The following is a 19921-nucleotide window of genomic DNA, read 5'->3' on the forward strand; positions in this document are numbered from 1 at the left end:
GTTATCCAACTCCAAAAAACTGAAGCATCTCACAGTTGAAATAAACCTGAGAAATGACCTAGTCCAACTGACCAGCATATGCCTATACCCTGTTTTGATGCTTATAATAATTTTAAGGTTGGTATAATAGGTACTATCATTTCCAATTTACAGAATCAGAAACTGCGGGTGAGCTGAGTAAATGGCCTAACAAAACAGGTAAGTGAGGATCGAACATATTTACTATGTCAAGAATAAATTCCCCTCCAAAGAACACTTAAGCATGTTATTGACGCTTCAAAGGGCAAAAAATGGTTCAAATATACTGGTAAACTGGTGTTTTTATTACAATGTCCCTTTATTTCTAAAATAAATATATATACTTTTTTTAAAATTATGTCAAGCTAAATTTCATATTAAACTGTTCTCCGAAGCATTAAGATACTGCCCCACAGTGCTCCCCGCCACCCCAAAATCCAAGGACTATTGAAAAATCTGGGTGAGAAGGCAGATGAGGTCCACTCGAGGCACCCACAGCACTGCACCCCCTGGCACTCAGACCCACAGCAATCAGTGCACCTTAATAAAGCACAAGCATCCCTCTGAAAGAAAACCCCCGCAAAGCCTCTAGATCAGAGTGAGAGACCTCCTCTGGCCGTCCTCCTGGTTACTATTCTTAGACATCGCAACACTGGGCAAAGTATGGCACCACTGGCAGCAAGAAGTTACTGCTGGCAGAGTGATGGACTCCAGCTGCTCCACTGACAGCCACTTCCACCGTGGCCAAGACTATGAGAAGAGAGACGGAGAGGGGGAGGGGGCAAGTCCCACAGAGCGAGCACGCCATGCGTGCCAGACGCTACGCCAACATCGACTCATCTAAACCCTGAAAACCCTACCTTGGAGGTAGTGTTCTCACTCCACTGAGGGGCAGACCAAGGCTCTGAGAACTCAGCGATCTGTTCCAAAACCTAAGCCTATGGCACTACGGAACTGAGAAAAATGCGTTATCTGCAGGGTTAAAGTGATGCATAAGGAAGCCCCACGGTATTTCCATTTGTTACAGTGTGACATTAGCTGGAACAAGATGTATAACATCACACAGAACAGTCCAGCTCAAAGACCCTCGCTTATCCCATGGCAAAGCTGTAGTTTTACCTTTTTCATAATCTTCATTACAGCATATTTTCACAAATACATAATTTCCTTGTTTGAAGGGTTACTATACCCAGGCAAACTGCCTTCATTTTTAGTCAGAGTGACATTGGGTCAACCACGAAAGAGAATTTCCAAACCTACTAGGTTTAAAGAAAAAATCGTGGATGTTACGGGTTGAACTGTGTCTCCCAAAAAAACATGTGAAGTCCTAACTAACCCCAGTATCTCTGAATGTGACCTTATTTGGAAACAGGGTAGTTGCAGAGGTAATAAGTGAAGATAGAGTCATACTAGAGTAGGCTGGGCCTTAGTCCAATACGACTGGTATCCTTATAAGAAAAGGAAAATTTAGACACAGACACAGAGAGAAGGATGCCATGTGACAACAGAGGCAGATAACGAAGTTATGCAGCTGCAAGCCAAGGAATGCCACGGACTGACAGCCATCACCAGAGGCTAGGAAGGGGCAAGGAAGGATTCTAGCCAGGGTCTCAGAGGGATCACAGCCCTCTGGCACCCTGGTTTCAGACTTCTAGTCTCCAGAACTGTTGAGAATAAATTTCTGTTGTTTTAAGCCACCCCACTGGTGACACTTTGTCACATCAGCCTTAGGAGGAAACTAATACAATGGGCTAATGTACACTCCAAGGTACTGCCCAACTGAGGCCTCTCTAACATAGAAAGCCTGAAGTCTGAGGTCCTTCTTAACTGTAAGCTACACAGAACTGATCCCATCACACTTGGTTTTATAACAGAGGCGAGAGCTGACTACAGCAGAGAGAGCAGGGTACCGAGCCACAGAGGCCAGGTGGAAGCCAGGTCTTCCGACCAACAGGCAGAAGTAGTAGGAAACCGTCCTACAGAGAGACAGGTTACCCTAATGAACACCATTACAGGCAGAATTACCAAAAACAGACCACAGATATGTATTCCAGTCAAATCAGTAATTTCACATGTTCAACAATGAATTAGCCTCCTCTAGTCTAATCTTTCAAAAGTTTATCAGCTCTGGGATCGAGCGACCTGTAACAACCTCAAGGATTAATAATATAATATTATGAAACTTTGAAAATTACAAGTGGGCCCCCCAAATTAGTATATTAAAAATGGGTAACTTCATTAAATAGTCTTACTTATGTGGTCATCAGGCAGTTAGGGAAGAGTACAACCTGAATTCCAATCAAAAAGGAACTTGTTATATACACACATTAAAGTTGAGAAAAAAAGGATACAAAATATCCCAACCATGGAGAAATCGCTTTAAAAAATACCAAGTTTTTAAGTACAAACATCTGAGAGGTTAGAAAAAAATAAGAAATGGGAGAGGAGCTTGGATCAAACAAAAAACTTCTAGTTTTACTGTAATTTTGGCTGTAAATAGGAGTGAGACAAAGCACTTACAGACAGTTGCTAAAGTACCAAGTGAACTCCTCCTCTGCTCTTTAATTCTCCAATTTTTGACTGGTTTTGGTTCTGCCTGAGCCTACAGGAGACCAGTCGCCCACAGAACAGGCATCTAGCTAGAGAAGACACATCTAAGGTTAACAGCTAGATTACAAGTTGACAGATGCCTTCTTTATGAAAAGCAAGTAACTGATTATTAATCTACCAATTCCCACCTGGACTGTAGCTACCACACATAGAAAACAGACTAAAATAAACCTCTACATACTTCCAGTTTGTGTAACATTTCCCAGGCAAGAGATCAAAACTACTGCCTGAAACAACCAGACCCTGGGAAACGGTCACCAGCAAACGTCTCCCCAAATTGCTAAGGCTGTTTCCAAGGTTGCAATAGAGACAAGGTTGCACGGAGACAAACAATAAAGAGCATGAGAATAGTTTGGTTGAAATAGTGTTGTAAGAATGTTTTATTATGAAAATGGGACAGTGGAGTAATGAGGGAATGAAATACGGGGTTAGAAAAGTCTTCTGCAACCATGTACTTAGCACTTTGGGTTTAGAAGTTTGGGGTACATTCTGTGAACAAACAGGGACCACTGAAGGTCTCTGATCTGCTGACAGGTTCACAGAAGGAAGATCTGTCAATGTTGTTTGGAAAGGGTGTAAAATGGCTGGTTAACATCTTTCTTTACTGAGAGGATTTTAAAGAATTGTTGCATAGTTACACCATTTATACATGATATTTTCCTTATCAACTCAAGGGTGGTAAACTCTTTATCCATCAGAAGTTCATACATGCATATTTCATAATAACATTTTGTTCCTTAAGAAAGCTCATATAAACATTTTAGATTTTTTGGGTGCTAGATAATATGTTTTGACATTTAGACAAGACTGCTTCAAAAGACTGCCTACCTAATGTATTTTTGAACATGGACAATCCACTTTTTATTCAAGCATTTATCAATATGTAAATAAATTACAAAGTGATTATAGTTTTCTCCCTGGTTTCACTTACAATGAGAACTTACAATCATTTCACTTACAATCATTTAATAGATACACAGTTCAAACTGCTTTAACAATATCACATTTTTATTTGGAGGATTTACTTTGAACACCTAAGCAAGGCATATTTCTACGTGTAGAAAGAGGGTTGGATACAGTTAAAGAAAGAAAGAAAATTTGGCCAGGTAGAAACTTATCAATGCCTGGTACAATTTTCAATCCTGTGGGCCAGGTAGAAAAAGCTGTTAATATCTAACATTTAGTAAGTAAGTGTATCAAAGCTTTATCCTCAGACTTTACACGTATTAAGTCTTAATTCTCAAAACAACCCTGTAAGGTAGTAATATCCTCCTCCACAAAGCTGTTCCTGATCTTTCTACCCAAAATAAGCCCCATTTTACCTGTGAGGAAACCCAAGAACAGAGTGGTTAAAAAACTGTAACCAGTTAAGAGCTGGTCCAGGGCAGGCTTGAGACCCAGCACTTGGCCTCCAAAAGGCATGCTCTGAAGGCCTGGGCTTCTCTGGCCCTCCTTACAGGCAGTGCCTCATCACCACAGGTCAGGCTGTAGGACAGAGAACTCGGAAGAGCTCTCTTTTGATTTAAACTACCTACCCATCCTTTACTGGAGTCATTTCAGATTTAAAAACACCTGGTTTCTCATTTTCCAATCTGAGACTATGAGTATCACTGTGAAGACGAACACTAACTTCTTACCGGACAACGGTTGCACTGTGCCGTAGAAGTAGAAGGGACCGATTTCAAAATAATATTTTTAGGTAACACAATTGAAGCCGGTGCCCACCTGCACAGTGTGGCTAGAACACTGGTAAGAGGTATGCCTTGGGGCTTCCCTGGTGGCGCAGTGGTTGGGAATCCGCCTGCCAATGCAGGGGACATGGGTTACGAGCCCTGGTCCAGGAAGATCCCACATGCCCCAGAGCAGCTGGCCCCGTGAGCCACAACTACTGAGCCTGCGCTCTAGAGCTCGCGTGCCACAACTACTGAGCCCGCATGCTGCAACTACTGAGGCCTGCACACCTAGAGCCCGTGCTCTGCAACAAGAGAAGCCACCCCAATGAGAAGCCCACGCACCACAACAGAGTAGCCCCCACTGAACACAACTAGAGAAAGCCCGTGTGCGGCAACAAAGACCCAATGCAGCCAAAAGTAAAAATAAAAAATAAATTTACTAAAAAAAAAAAAAGAGGTATGCCTTGATCCAAATGGATTGGCTGTGGGGACATAATTAATATTACTTCTGTTTTTTTAAATTGACAACAGTGCTGGGCAAGGAAGAGAAAAAGATTTTGTTTGTTCATTTGTTTTCTGTGTTTAATCAGTGAGTAGGACTATGACGAAATGAAACTATCCGAAAGGTCTGTTGATTTTTTTAAATTTCGATAAAAGGCACATGACATAAACTTCACTATCTTAACCATTGTTAAGTGCACAGTTCAGAGGCATTAAGTCCATTCACACTGCTGTGCAACCATCACCACCATCCATCCACAGAACTCTTTTCATCTTCCCAGACTGAACTAACTTCCCATTCCCCCCTGCCAGGGCCTGGCAACCACCATTCTTTCTGTCTCTATCTATGAGTGTGGCTACTCTAGTTACCTCATAAAAGTAGAATCATACAGTATTTGTCCTTTTTTTTTACCAGCTTATGTCACTTAGCATAATGTCACCAAGGTTCATCCAATGCTGTATCATGTGTTAGAATATCCATCCTTTATAAAGGCTGAATAATATTCCATTACACATATGTGCTACATTTTATCTACTCATCCATCTGCGGACAGTGGGGTTGCTTCCATCTTTTGGCTACTATGAATCATGCTGCTATGAACATGTTGTACAAATCTCTTCAAGCTCCGGTTTTCAGTTCTTTAGGGTAGACACCCAGAAGTGGAATTGCTGGATCATATATAATTCTATATTCAATTTTTTGAGAAACCACCATTCTGCTTCCATGACAGCTACATAATTTTGTATTACCAGCAACAGTGCACAAGGGTCCCAATTTCTCCACATCATCACCGATACTTGTTATTTTCAGGTTTTTTGATAAGAGCCGTCTTTTTTTTATTGAAGTATAGTTGATTTACAATATCATGCTAGCTTCAGATGTAGTTAGGAGGCATCTTAATTAATGTGAAGTATTATTTGTCGGAATTTTTTTTGCTTTTTTTTTTTTTTTTTTTTTTTTTTTGCGGTACACGGGCCTTTCACTGCTGTGGCCTCTCCTGTCGCGGAGCACAGGCTGTGGACGCGCAGGCTCAGCGGCCATGGCTCACGGGCCCAGCTGCTCTGCGGCACGTGGGATCCTCCCGGACCGGGGCACGAACCCGCGTCCCCTGCACCGGCAGGTGGACTCTCAACCACTGCACCACCAGGGAAGCCCTGCATATATTTTTTTTATATAAATGATTTATTTTATATTTTTTGGCTGTTTTGGGTCTTCATTGCTGCCCACAGGCTTTCTCTTGTTGCGGAGAGCGGGGGCTACTCTTCCTTGTGGTGTGCGGGCTTCTCACTGCAGTGGCTTCTCTTGTTGCAGAGCTCGGGCTCTAGGCACACAGGCTTCAGTAGCTGTGGCTCATGGGCTCTAGAGCACAGGCTCAGTAGTTGTGGCACATGGGCTTAGTTGCTCCGTGGCACGTGGGATCTTCCCAGACCAGGGATCGAACCCGTGTCCCCTGCACTGGCAGGTGGATTCTTAAACACTGCGCCACCAGGGAAGTCCCTGTTGGATTTTTTAAACACTATTATTTAAGACTGTATCTATGTCAACCAAGAGTAACTATCGTGAAGTTTAGCAATTCATTTTTTCTTTGGTCTTGAGAAGTCCTACAATCTGTGTTGATTAATATTACTACAACGTCACTAAGTAAGATTTTGGAGCATCCACCCAAGTGGGCTTATGAATTGAAAACTGAAAAGGCTTAGGAATAAGTTTCTAAACACAGTGTAAGCATTTTAACATCTGCAGCAGTATTACATTCTGGAATCCCTGGACGTAACAGTAATTATTTTGATCAAGCTCAGACAGGGTCACCCAGTGGCTTCTTATGACATTGGGGAGTCACGTCTGCTTGTAGTCTGGGCAATGTTGTCTGGATACAACAGATGCAATATTGGGAGTGAAAGACTGAGCCAGCACCAGATAATATAAGTAAACACACTAAAAGTATTAAAATTATATTAACAAGATCAACCAGGCAAAAAATTTTATCTCAAGTAATGCGTATTTGACCTGTAACACCATACAGCTCCTATTAAAGGTTTCAGTGTCTGATTTTTATTCTAATTATAATTTGCTGTTTTATCTCTCAAGCACAATAGTCTGAGAAGATATTAATTATGTATTAGCCATACAGGTCACAGATTTTGGCTTTGTAAGAAAAAAAAAGGATCCTCATCTAGACCCTGGTACAGTCTCACCTGGTGGTAATATTATGTAGAGAAACTTTAATTATTAAATAGCCTCTAAATAAATACGTATATTTATTATTTTAATGCTTTAACAACCTACTTTTTAAAAGCCAATTAAGAATACCAGAAAATGTGGGGCTTCCCTGGTGGCGCAGTGGTTGAGAGTCTGCCTGCCAAGGCAGGGGACACGGGTTCGTGCCCCAGTCCGGGAAGATCCCACATGCCGCGGAGCGGCTGGGCCCGTGAGCCATGGCCGCTGAGCCTGTGCGTCCGGAGCCTGTGCTCCACAACGGGAGAGGCTACAACAGTGAGAGGCCCGAGTACCGCAAAAAAAAAAAAAAAAAAAAAAAACAAAGAATACCAGAAAATGTAACCTAAGTCAAATTTGGAATTAACAGAACAAGCATCTTAAAACAGTTGACCGTTAAACCTTCACTACTAGACTAACAGGTCTCTATATTTTAATATTTTATTTCTAGAAGAACTTATAAAACATCGACGTGTTTTGATGAAAACATTTTAGTTTCAGTTTTACTTTAAATCATATTTAGATGCTTTAACACCTTTATAAGGAATTTTTAGATAATTTTAATCCATCCCCAGTGATTATTAACATGCAAAACAAATAGAATCCAATCAGTTTTACTAACAAAGTTTCAGTGTAAATCTCCAAATTTAGGTATGAATTTTGCACACGTATTTATTTGGTGGCCTGTACAATTAAAAGACAAAAAACAAGGAGTGATTTTGGGGGGCAGTTATTTGGGGAATAGAAGCCAACAAGTTCCCTAAGTATGGGACACACTTTTATTAAAGTTACAACCCCCTGTGAGCACATGTCAAGATCCCAAACTGTGCTAAACCAGATGATCTATTTCTTTTAAGACATGAAACACTGACAAGGCTACAGTACTTTTTATTTAGTCTATGAAGGCCATTTTTACCTCAATGAAATCTCATCTGAAGAAAAATTATTCAAAACTCTAGTTGTACCATTTCATTATATTTTAATTTAGTATATTTAGCACAGATCACACTTAAAATTATTAAACGTAGTTGTTACTTTTAAAAGCTAATTTAAATAGTTACTTGTTTTACCTGACCAGTTAAAATAGGGTTGACCTGTGTTTGTATGCCACTCAGGCTAAGAACAGTTTTGACATTTTTAAGAGTAAAATAAACGGCTAGTGGGAAGCTGCTGCATAGCACAGGGAGATCAGCTCGATGCTTTGTGACGACCTAGAGGGGTGGGATAGGGAGGGTGGGAGGAAGGCTCAAGAGGGAGGAGATATGGGGATATACGTATACATATAGCTGACTCACTTTGTTGTACAGCAGAAACTAAAACACTGTAAAGCAATTATACTCCAATAAAGATTTTTAAGAAAAGTAAAATGAGACACCTGACATGGCTAGCAAATCCTAAAGTATTAAATTAAAATATAAATCAAAGTTTTAAAAGGAACTGTCTCTTTTATGTTCCAATCAACAGCAATTTACATTACACACACACACACACACACACACACACACACACCCTCCCTCCCTCCCTCCCTCCCTCCCTCCCTTAATCTAATCCGGAGAATACCTGATCTAAGTAGAGAATTGTTTCTTCCTCAGTCTCTAGTCAACAAAACACAAGCTCCCTCTTCTGTAGTACAAAGCTGTTCCCTGGGCAGGACCACATTCCCCGGCTTCCCTTTATATGGGCGTAGTCACAGGGCTGTTCTCCCTGTGGGATGATAGCACCAGTGATGTGAGTCACTTCAAGCCAGGGCTTTTAAGAAGCAGTTGTGCTTTCTCCATATTTTCTTTCCTTTCTCTGGCTGAATGCTGAGGGCGCTGAGTCTCTAAAGGATGCTAAAGCCATGATCAGCCAGGACCACCCACAGAAGACAATACACCTCTTGTGTTAAGCACTGAAATGTCTGTTGTTACAGTTAGTGAAGAAAAACACTGCAATACTCAACATACACGTTGTATATTTGCTGCCTTTCACATTTAACTAACTTCCACTTAATGTGGACATTTTCCCAATCCTAAAACAAAAAAACAAAACAACCCTATGAAAACAGATTGTTTATATTGCTGAAAGCCGTCTGTTTGTTAAACCCATCAGTTTTTTCCTTGACAACTGGCTACTGTTGCTCTTTTTTCCATTTACTGTACACTCAGATGAATTTTAATTTAAAGCCTCACTATAACTACACTTCAAATGGGCCGAAATTTAAAGCCATTCCTGCTCCATATATGTAGTTCAAGGGCTGATGTGGCATTGAGACATTAGCTCATTCCATCCAATGACTATGTTACAGACGCAGAAATTTAAAAGTGGATTGAAATAGCCCCTCTTCACTTCTTTATTGTATATAAAGGTCAACAAAGCATGAGAAGAATAACTTTCACTTAACCTTGAAACGCTGTACTATCCCCAAAACTAGAACTTCTCAAAACAATAGAACCTTGACAACCCCAAGAGCTGCATCTTGACACCATCACAGATTCAAAAACATGTCAGTTATGCCACAATGCATGCTCCCGTAACATGTATTGTTTCACACATGACTGGCAAAATGGGAACGACAATAGTATAATGGGGAAATAGTTTTGGTCTGTAAGTGATTCTTCCCAGCATGTTAATGTTTTGAAGCTATCAAGGGCAAGATTTTTCACAAATAAGAAAGACTTAGGAAAAAACAAGAATAAGAAAACCGGTGAGAATCTTACCAAAATATCCTTTTGTACAAGCAGTGGTGGCCAGTTTAGTGTCTTCCATATTCCTTATCCTTTCCTCTACCTAGTGATGCTGTGGGCACACATGAAGACTAAACCCTGGACCACAGCTTCAATTTTGGTGAAAATGGCCTCCAGTAGAAGCTAATACCTACAAGAATCTACATATCAAAGAAGGAAAAACATGTCCCAGGATAAAATAAGGCCTTGAACCATCTGGATATGAAACTGAGTGCAAATGTCCCCGATACTACAATATTTGGATTGTCCTTGTTTTGTTAGTGTTCTGGTTACAAAGTCACATGGTTTTAAGTAGTCTAGCCTTAATCCTATTTTTCCCACAGCCCTGTTGTTTTCATTGTGTGATTTTACAGAATGAGAGGTTTTCAGGAATATCACATTATGGTAGATATGATTATACCACGAATTGAGAGAGTGAACTGCAGATGCCAAACAAATAGACAGAATGACACATTCCAATCTCACAGGGCCCTAATCAAAATCTTGTAACATGCCTGACAAATGCCATCTCGTTTAATCCTAGACTGCATCTTGAAAACTACCTAAAAATTATGTGGTCCCTATCAAATAGTGGAAACCACAAATACGGTCCACAAATGCTATAAACATGTTGTAATTCTCTATTTTTCCAAATTTACAATGTAATTGCTTTTAACTTCAGCTTCGTCTTGATAACTTTTGTTTAATTTGTGAACAGAGTAAAAAGTCCTTCATGTAGTTTCTCTTTTCTTCCAACCCCAAACGCGCCATCACGCACTAGGTCTAAGCAAAGCCACCTGAGGTTGCTTAAATTTTGAATACATAATTTCTCTACTGGAATGCATATCTTTTCCTTCAGAGAAAGCTTTAATGAAAACTGCCTTACAGAAGGCAAAATGGCAGCATCCTAAACATACAGGGCTATTAATAACTACTATTTAGTTTACTACTCAAAAGCTGTGTTCCTTATAACCAAGCAAAATGACAGATTTGGAGTTCTGTTCATTTTTATCCAGAATCACAGAGGATCCAACCCAGTGTACGGTGTGCCTGCCCATACATCCTGTGTCCCTCTCTGCCAACTGTTTTCTCTCCTAGAGGTTCTGACCTTGAGCTTCCGAGTTACAAGGAGCCTGGGTTTTCTCACCACTGCCACATTTGAGCTCCATTGCTAGATGGAGCTCAAAGGATGTTATTTTGGTGTATGTAGATTTTAGGGGTCCCTGTTGATCCACTGTACTAAATAACTTACAGCAGGGAAGAGTAAAGACTGTAAAACCCCTTCCCAACCCCTCCCCTAGCTATTCCTCCCCGTGAATCCATCAAGCAAAATGTAGTTAGGTCATTTTCCTTCTCTGCTTCCTTCATTCCTGTCTCTAATGACACCTATTTAATACCTATTAGGACACTTCTCCCCTTTCATTCACCAGTTTCTTTTTAGGAATCCTATCCTTGGCACCAATTTTAACAAATATAACATTTCTGAAAATTTGAGACATGAAATTCACTCTGCACTGAATATCAATTTTCCCAACATAATGAAATGCCTCTAACCTGGCACTTTTAGAGCACCAACAGTGATCATTTGTGTTAATAATGACCTTGAAGTACTTCAAACTTCCAAAGAAGCTTCTGAATCAAAAGAATATTCAATTATATGCTGTACAGTTTTAATGTAAAATGCCTTTACAGTATTCTAAACCTTATGTATAACCCAAACGCCATAGTATATGGCAAATATAGCTACCATTTGATTAATACACACTTTCACCAACCATTCCAGCTAAGAGTAAGGTCCAATCAGAGACTGTTTCCATTAAAACTGGTGTTCCATTAAAATCATCATCAGAGCTTCCTTTATTCTTTCCACCCTCTATATCTGATACGACTAGTGCTCAAGTTCACACACACAAAACAATATTCCCAAGTGATTCTAATACAAACTCCTTCTCCCGGAGAACTACCACTGTAAATATTGGTAGAAATCAGCCTATAGAAATGTGGTTCTCATCCCTGTCTGTGCACTGCTCGGGGATCTTTCTGAAAACACAGGCTTTTTAAAATAGATTCTAAGGCCCATCCCAGACCTACTGGATCATAATCTCTTATGGTAGAACCCAAATATCTGACTCCCCAGGTGACCCCAAAGCACAGTCAAGTTTGAAAACAACTGCTTTATAACCTTAAGGAAAGAGCTACTACTCTTGGTATTTCCAACAGGTAAACAGAGAATCAACATATGGGTGCATCTTGTCTGCAGAGTTTAATACACTAGAGTTGAAATCAGGTCTCAAAGAACCTCAGCGTGTACATGAAGAGGCCCCAGTGGTTCAAGAATATCATTCCTCCACTTTCAATAAGCCAAAACAGCGAAGTCCCAAAGTAAAGCAAAGTAATTAGTGAGAAGAGGCTCCGGATCCTTACAAGAGATATAGAAAACTGCATATATTTTGCCGTCAGTGAGATCTGGCTTCAAAACTTTCCTCCACCAGTTACCAGTGACTTATCAGATTACTTAACCTCTCTAAACCCATTTCTTCATCTGAAAATGGGCACCAAAAAAACTTACAAAAATTTAAACGAGATATTTGTAAAAAAAGAATTTCTAATATAGTTTCCTTTCCACCTTAGTAATTTCTATGCATCCTCCACTCTCCTTTGAGTCATACACTCTAACCTGTTATATTAGCCCTTATATCAGGTTATTGCTGTTACATACAGAGAACACGTGAGACATATTTCAAATTTGTTCCTCCAAAACTAACATGAAGTTTAAACTCTGTCTACTGACAACCAGCTGAAAACCCACCAGTGCCTAGATTCATAGTAACTTCTTCAGGATGGATTTTTTTTTTTCTTTAACTCTCAGTTCCTGATTCCAGTACAGCAATGGCTCTCCAACTTTAGAGACCTAAGAACGACTAGGGAGCTTGTTTAAAATACAAGTCCCACCTCCTACCAGCAATTCATAATTGATTCAGGCAAGGATTCTCAATGGCCACTAAAACTATTAGGTAAAAGGTTGTCGGGAAATAGGCCTTGACACCTTGCCAAAAGTCTTACTCCACAAGTGACTTACTGACTGCAAAGGGGAAAATGTACCTTTACACAGAAGAATGTGGCAGTCAGAACCCTAACCAAGAGATAAAACTTAGCATCAAGAACAGTGAGATGAATCGGGTTATAATGTGATATGATGCAAATATGAAGTGGAAAGCAGTACTTCTGACAACAGTACGTAGTCTGAATATAATCAAGCCCCTAGAAGCACCTTCAAGTTTACCCGAAATACAGAGGGCAGATCAAACTTGGAGGAAACAATTAGGCAATCCAAAATACGGAACATACAAGAGAAGTGGCCCAGACTCTGCAAAAGTTAACACCATGAAGAAAAGAAAAATTTAAGAATTGTTCTAGCATTAAAGAAACATAAAAGCAATGCTGATTAAGCCATTTTGATTAAGCCGTGTTGGGAGGGAGAAAACCTATAAAAGACATTGTTGGCGACAAATGAGCAAATCTGAACGGGAAACAACTATTAGATGATTTTCTTGAATTATGGAATAATTATGGGATTACCATTAATTTTCTAAGATGGGATAACAGTATTATAGCTATGTAGAATCAGTCTAATTATTTAGTATTTGAGGCAAAGTATGGAGAGGTGCAACGTCATGATACATGTTAAACACACATAAAGCTATCTATGTTAATTACAGAATCCAAGTAGTTGGTACTGGGTGTTCAATATACTCCTCTATTTCCCTGTACGCTTAAAAGTTTCCATAATAAAGAGAGTAAAAATACACATTCCCTGGTCCAACTCCCTGAGGTTCTGATTCTTTAAGCCCACAGTAGACCCACAAATCTGCATTCTCATAAGCCCCAGGCCTATCCTAATACAAGAGGTTCTCTGACCACTCTAAGAAACACAGCCAAAGAGAGAAAGCAGAAAGTGTCTGCTGTCTGGAAGGGCCTGGGTTCCTAACTTCCTGCCGGCTCTATTTTATCACCAGGCTTTCCAAGCCATGAATTTGGTGTCTTCCTCACCTCTGCCGTCTTTCTTCATGTGTACAGTATGTTTAAGACAGAATGAAAAAGTGGACATAATGGTAAAAGAGAAACTTTCTACTTCATGTACCTATGATTCTTTGAGAATATCTGGCCAGGGTAAACAATAACTATCAACTCTTCCTCCCTTCCCAGGGTGCTGTGAAGAAAACTGATATGTTTACCTTTCTGTGAACTGAATATTCAAATTTCTTCCTAGAAATGATTTGATGGACATATAATCCATGCTCTGTATATTAATGACCAATATAAAACAGAAATAGCTTTCTCACAATTAAAAAGAAAAAAGACCAAAATATTGCATACAAAACAAAAGTTATTTTTAAAACCACTTGTTTGATATTTCAGGATAAAAGCAATATACACGTAAAGACCCTTTTTGTTAGCAATATACAAAATACCTTAGGATACTGTCATTTGTTTTAAAGTATATTAAAATACAGTAATGCAATATACCAAGATCTACCCACATTAGACATACAGAAAAAAACCTAAAGCTGAATTTTATGTACAAATGTGTTCTTGTCATAGTAATATTCACTGAATCCTTCAAGCAAATCACGTTTTTTCCCCAAATTCAACTTAAACCAAAAAAGTACCTATACCTTAATCTAATAAAATACAAAACACAAAAAAACTCACTTAGAATCATTTCCTAAAACAGCTCACAACTGATAAGAAAGCTATCATTAAAAAAAAAAATTTACAAACATTAACTTTTCAAAGTTAGAGAATACATATCAAACGATAAATTGCAGTAGGAGACTTTGAGGTTCCTCCCCAATTAGAAATTAATCTAGGTAAACGACTCAGAAAAACCTCGAAAATATGTTAGATATATGCATTGCTTTAGCTTAACCTGACAGTAAAAAATTTTAAACATAGGATTATAAAAGGACACCTTAACGCAATTTTAGGTGAAACTGCAAGTTCCCAAAAGTAGCTAATGAACCAGGATACCAAGTTTTTCAGAAAGTCTTATCTGCTATAAATTTTGACATCAGCTAGCAATATATACATAATGCCTCTATAGGTAGCAAAGTGATTACAAGTGATGAAAATTTTTTAAATTAATAAGTCAAAATAGTACATGATAGGACTTCAAAGCAGTTCCTGAGAAATCCACATTTTTAAATATTTTAATTGTTCAAACTAGAGTCTGAAATTCCTTGTTTAAAACTTCAGAGTGCTAATACCTATAGCATAATAGACTTTCTAAAATTGAGGGACCTGAAAGATCAATCAGTTTAACTCCTTATTTGATAAATATGAGGAAATGGAGGCCAGAGATTTTTCTGAACTTGCAGAACGATAAACCTGATTTCTTAACTCTGATGTTCCCTTTATACTATCGCTGTGCCCTGTGGTGTTTTTCTTTGTTTTTGTCTTGTTTTGTTTTTTTGAGTATCTCCAGTAGTGGTAAATAGTGGATTGTCTTTCGGCAAAAAACAAAAGTCAGTGAACTTTTTAAATGAGGCTATATTTTCATGATTTAAAAAAAATTAATTCTTTGAAATTCACAATTTCTGACTGGGAACTAGGTAAACAGAGTATCACAAGGAGTAAAGTTTTAACCACAATCTTGTTTGCACAAAGCATACTGTAAATCAAACCAACCCATGATGAAAATAGCAACAATTGAGACAGTTTATTTCTTTTTGCATCCCACCTAATCTTTCCAACTCTCCAGAATTTATCCATTACACACTGCTAACTAATTGGCCTTAGGGATGAAGTTTGTAAAAGCAAAGCAAATGATGTTAAAAGGCAGAAATGAACTGTTCATGATTTCTGACATGTGCCTACTAGGTTTCCGGAATGCTAGCCTTCTGCAACACAAATTTGGTGTTTCGCTTCTAGATCATCCTGGAAATACTATCCTTCAGCACTGTTTGCAATTTTACTCAAAGTGTGCCATTTTTTCATCACCTTCCCTTGAAAATTCACCATAGATGTCAAGTTTTTACTGTTTCTGTTCACTCAAAGATGAGAAATAATCTTCGGAGATGCTTTCTTCATACTCGCTCTCCTTTAGGTAAGCAGCTCGTTGTCTAAATATAACTCTTCTACCCTCACAACTCATCATGTATTTCCACGATTTTTCAGGTAGGGGGAGGAGGAAGGGAGTAACTAGATGAGACTTTATGTTGTTAAATTTATCCCTTTTCTCCTTGATGGTGTCAAAGCATCTTGCCCACTTCATGATTATAAAATTATTATCCTACATTTTCTTCTAGTGCTTTTACAATTTAATATTTCATGTTTACACTTTTAATGCTTTTAGAATTTTTGTTTATGTGAGGTAGAGAGCTATTTTTCCCCCAACTGCGTAGTCAATTGCCTCAGTATCTTTTGATAAATAATCTTTTTTTCCTTCACTGATTAGGAATGCCACCTTTACTACCTACTAAATTCCCACAAACCTGTCAATTTCTCTTTACTCTGCTTCAACACCTATTTGCTTAATTCCTCTGCCAGTGGCACATTGATCTAATCACTGACACTACAGCACATTCACTTCTTGACAGAGGAACATTTTTCTTTTGAATTTTGAAAGGTTTTTTTGACTACTCAAACACATTACTTTTCTCCAATCAATTTTCCTCAAGTTTCCCCTCAAAAAAATCCCACTGAGTTTCTTTTGAACCAGAATTCCATTAAACATGTGGACCAAAATGGGAAAAAAAAAAAGATTTTTACAATATAGAGATTCTCATCCAGTAATAAGCCGATACTATATAAAGTCTCCTACACACACGGACACACACACACAAATACACATATACAATCTTTTATCGTGACTAGGGCTGGTATTCTGGCCCCACGAGTGAATTTTCTTATTTGAAAGGTAACATTTCCATTCCTAAATCACAACACCTTAGAGCTAGAGGGACATTACAGATCACTTAGTCCAACACCTCTTGTAATCGCGTTGTTTACCTCAAGCCTACTTAAGAGAATCATTTCAAAATTAATTTCCCTTGTACATGCAACACAATCATAAACCTGCTATTTGAATCACATAAAAGGCAGATAAGTGAGCTACATTTATTGAAGAATGCTTTGAATCTAGGAATCCTTTTAGAATAAGATCCATACTTAGGCTCAAAGAAAAAAAACACAGAGTACTATAAGTGCATACACTTGGGACAGCCCCAACTACTGTATTTAGACACTCATGTTTCCAAGGTAAAGTTGTTTTGTTATGGTGTTGTCCAGGAACCAAGCTTCACAATACCAAAGCATTCCATTCCCGACTGTTCCATCCTATTTATTAAGAACATAAGCCCAATAACAATCTCGAAATGGAATAAGCCTGAAACCCAATTCTGAAAGTGCTTCTCAAGCCTGGCTGCCCATCTGATCACCTGTGGAGCTTCTAAAAATAAGACTGCTTGGGTCCCACCCTGGGATTCTTCCTCAGCAGGTCCAGCAATGCTCAGGCATTTTTTAAGCTGTAGGAGGTTCTATTCTCAGCCAGAGTTAAGAACCGCTATTCTGAAATATTCAGTAAGAACAAAGCCCCATAATTTTCCAAGTATCCCTACACTGAGGGAGGGTGGGGGGAGATAAGTTAAAAAAGCATCTTCACCAGCCCAGCAACATTTGCTGCTGATTAGAGAGTTGTATCCCTATATTACATCAAAGTCTTGAAATGGAAAAAATGCTAAAACAAAGCTTTAGATTGTTTACAGACTGATGACCCCATTACGGCAGGTGAAACACCGCTTCCTTCCTCTCACTTGAAGGCAACCCTCTCCATCACCTCATCTCCCAAGATAAAGAACAGCTGGCGTTCACTTTAAAAATGGCAGACAAAATTCAGGTTTTAATCTTAATTAAAAGTTTTAAATCTTTGAAACATACCCATAAAAATAAATACATAAAGAGGGAGATTAATGATTCGGCTGCAACATCACGACATTACATGAAATTTTAGTCAAAGAACTTGCTTCTTGACTGCAGTGAACTGCCAAGCCAACACACTAAGCACCCCCTAAAAGTAGCACAGAAGCAAAGAAAAGCGGATACACTGAAGGAAAAAATTTACACACAAAAATGCAATATGCAAACCTGTTTCTAAGCTCTAACCCTCCAAGGAAAGGATCTCACTTTCTAATAACAACACATTGTACTAAATTGAAGCCTGGTGAGACCCCTATTCCTGGTATGAGTGACCATAGACCCGCTATCCCTGGGAAAAGCACCTGAAAAACAGAGCACATAAAGGTAGACGGTAAGTTCCACGTTAAGTAATTAATTAGGGAAGGTAAAGCATCCATTAAACAGACCTTAATCACACAGTAGTGCTCTGCAAAACAAGGTTCATGAAACCAAATCATCCTACAGGCAACTATTCTTCCACGCTCCAACTCTGGCCCAGCCAAAAATATTTTCTTACATTCTGTGAAGTCATTTGGTCAAAGAGATGTCAAGTATTTTCCATCTTGATAGCAAAGGCAACATGCATAGAAATTTACCACCTTAATGTCAAGAGAAACTAATTTTTCTTAAATAAGCACTGTGCTTTTGTTCACGCAAGTCAAATAATTTTACATTAAAAAAAAGCATATGAAGAGACACGCTTCATGGTTTAATGCAATCAGTTTTGACAACATACTTCACCAATATCTTTTCTTAGAAATGTGGCCCAAATCAAATTCTTAGACCCTAACCTTTATGTCACATGACCACATGAAATAAAATTTAAGTAGCAAATATGATTAAGGGAACAAACTGTAACCCCAAAAGATCTGCAGAAAAAACTGAGATGATGTATGTTTATACACACTGACAAGTTTGCCAAGAGATTAAAACTAGAAAAGAATAAATACCTTTCTCCGAAGCTTTTACTTATGAATGATTTCCATGCAAGCCACATGCCTAGCAGGTATTAAAGAGCAAACTCTGCTCCTGGAGTATTTCAAGTAAAACAAGCTTACTGAAAAAAAATAAAATCTTTCCTCAGTAAATATTTCTTTTGAAGTATAGTACGTTGGAATAAATAGATGAATTAGCATGCCTTTTAACACCTTAACTTCATAAAATATTTAGACATATATTCTAATCTTGAAAAAGGACCAAAAACTTTAGACATAGTAATATCACAGGCATCTTTTCAAAAAAAAAAAAATATATATATATATTTACCACTACAGACTCTGAAAGTTCAATAAAAATCTGGAAAAATAATACACTACCCTGTTTCAAACAATCATAAAAGCTAAATTCCTATTTTAAATATACTTTTCAGTTTGTCCACAACCGGGACTTCTACTACTTTACCAAATACAATTAAGGTTTAGGTCAATAGTGGGGCATTACTCTGCCTAAAAAATTTGTGAAACAGAACTCCAATTTCAGTATGTCCCAAAAGCTTACTGCTAATAAATATCTAGGATGGATTACATTAGAAACAATTCTCTCAGGAATTTTAACCTGACACCAAGGTTTTGATTGCCCACATCTCCACGCCTAACATGGAGAGATAGGTGACTTTCGGGTACAAGCCTACTTATTAATTAGATGCTGTTCAATTTTACTACTATTTCAAAATCTCTCCCCATACTTTTTGTCCCTCTCCCCTTCATACCCTTGCATCTTACCAACCTGCAAGAAACCAAAAAAAGGTATCCCCTATGTTAAACACACTATCTTTGATTCAGTATGGACTGGGGAGTTTTTAGATTTAGATTTCAAATTCAAAACATATGTCAAAATTTTCCTTGACCCCATATTAGGCTCATAATCGCTAAAAGTTAATCAATCATCTTTGTTTCTATTTTATTCCTTCTCTTCTTACAAACCTATCAGCAGGAAATAAATTATCTTCAGACAAACAGAGCTAGGAAAAAAAGTTGCTTGGTTCGATCTAGGAACGCCAGTAAACAACCCTGCGAGGACCAGAAAAATCAAGAACCACTCTCATGTCCCCTATCCTGAATTTGCATGTAAATTCTGCAGGACAAAGTTCTTGCTCTTTCGTGATGCGACTTAATTCCTCCCCATGCTTTCTGAAATGTTTTTATTTAAAATTCTGAACAGAGACCTAGACAAACAATTCAAAACACACTGAACTTTATTTCAGTTAACCTGAGTACATACCAGTAAACTGAAATTCTGAGCAC

The 19921-nt window shown here is 38.5% G+C and overlaps 1 protein-coding gene across 3 annotated transcripts in view; it reads right to left on the reverse strand.

Moving 5' to 3' along the window:
* XKR6 (XK related 6) overlaps positions 1 to 19921 on the reverse strand; it is a 269903-nt gene that overhangs the window by 247606 nt on the left and 2376 nt on the right. Inside the window, exon 1 of one of the 3 annotated variants that reach the window (XR_004350528.1) lies at positions 8578 to 8643. The exons of the other annotated variants lie outside the window; for them this stretch is intronic. The gene's annotated coding sequence lies outside the window, so the exon portion shown is untranslated. Of the gene's footprint in view, positions 1 to 8577; positions 8644 to 19921 lie in introns of those variants that run through there. 3 annotated transcript variants of the gene reach the window in all.

The sequence above is a fragment of the Phocoena sinus genome, chromosome 6, assembly GCF_008692025.1.
Source record: "Phocoena sinus isolate mPhoSin1 chromosome 6, mPhoSin1.pri, whole genome shotgun sequence".
Lineage (NCBI taxonomy): Eukaryota > Metazoa > Chordata > Mammalia > Artiodactyla > Phocoenidae > Phocoena > Phocoena sinus.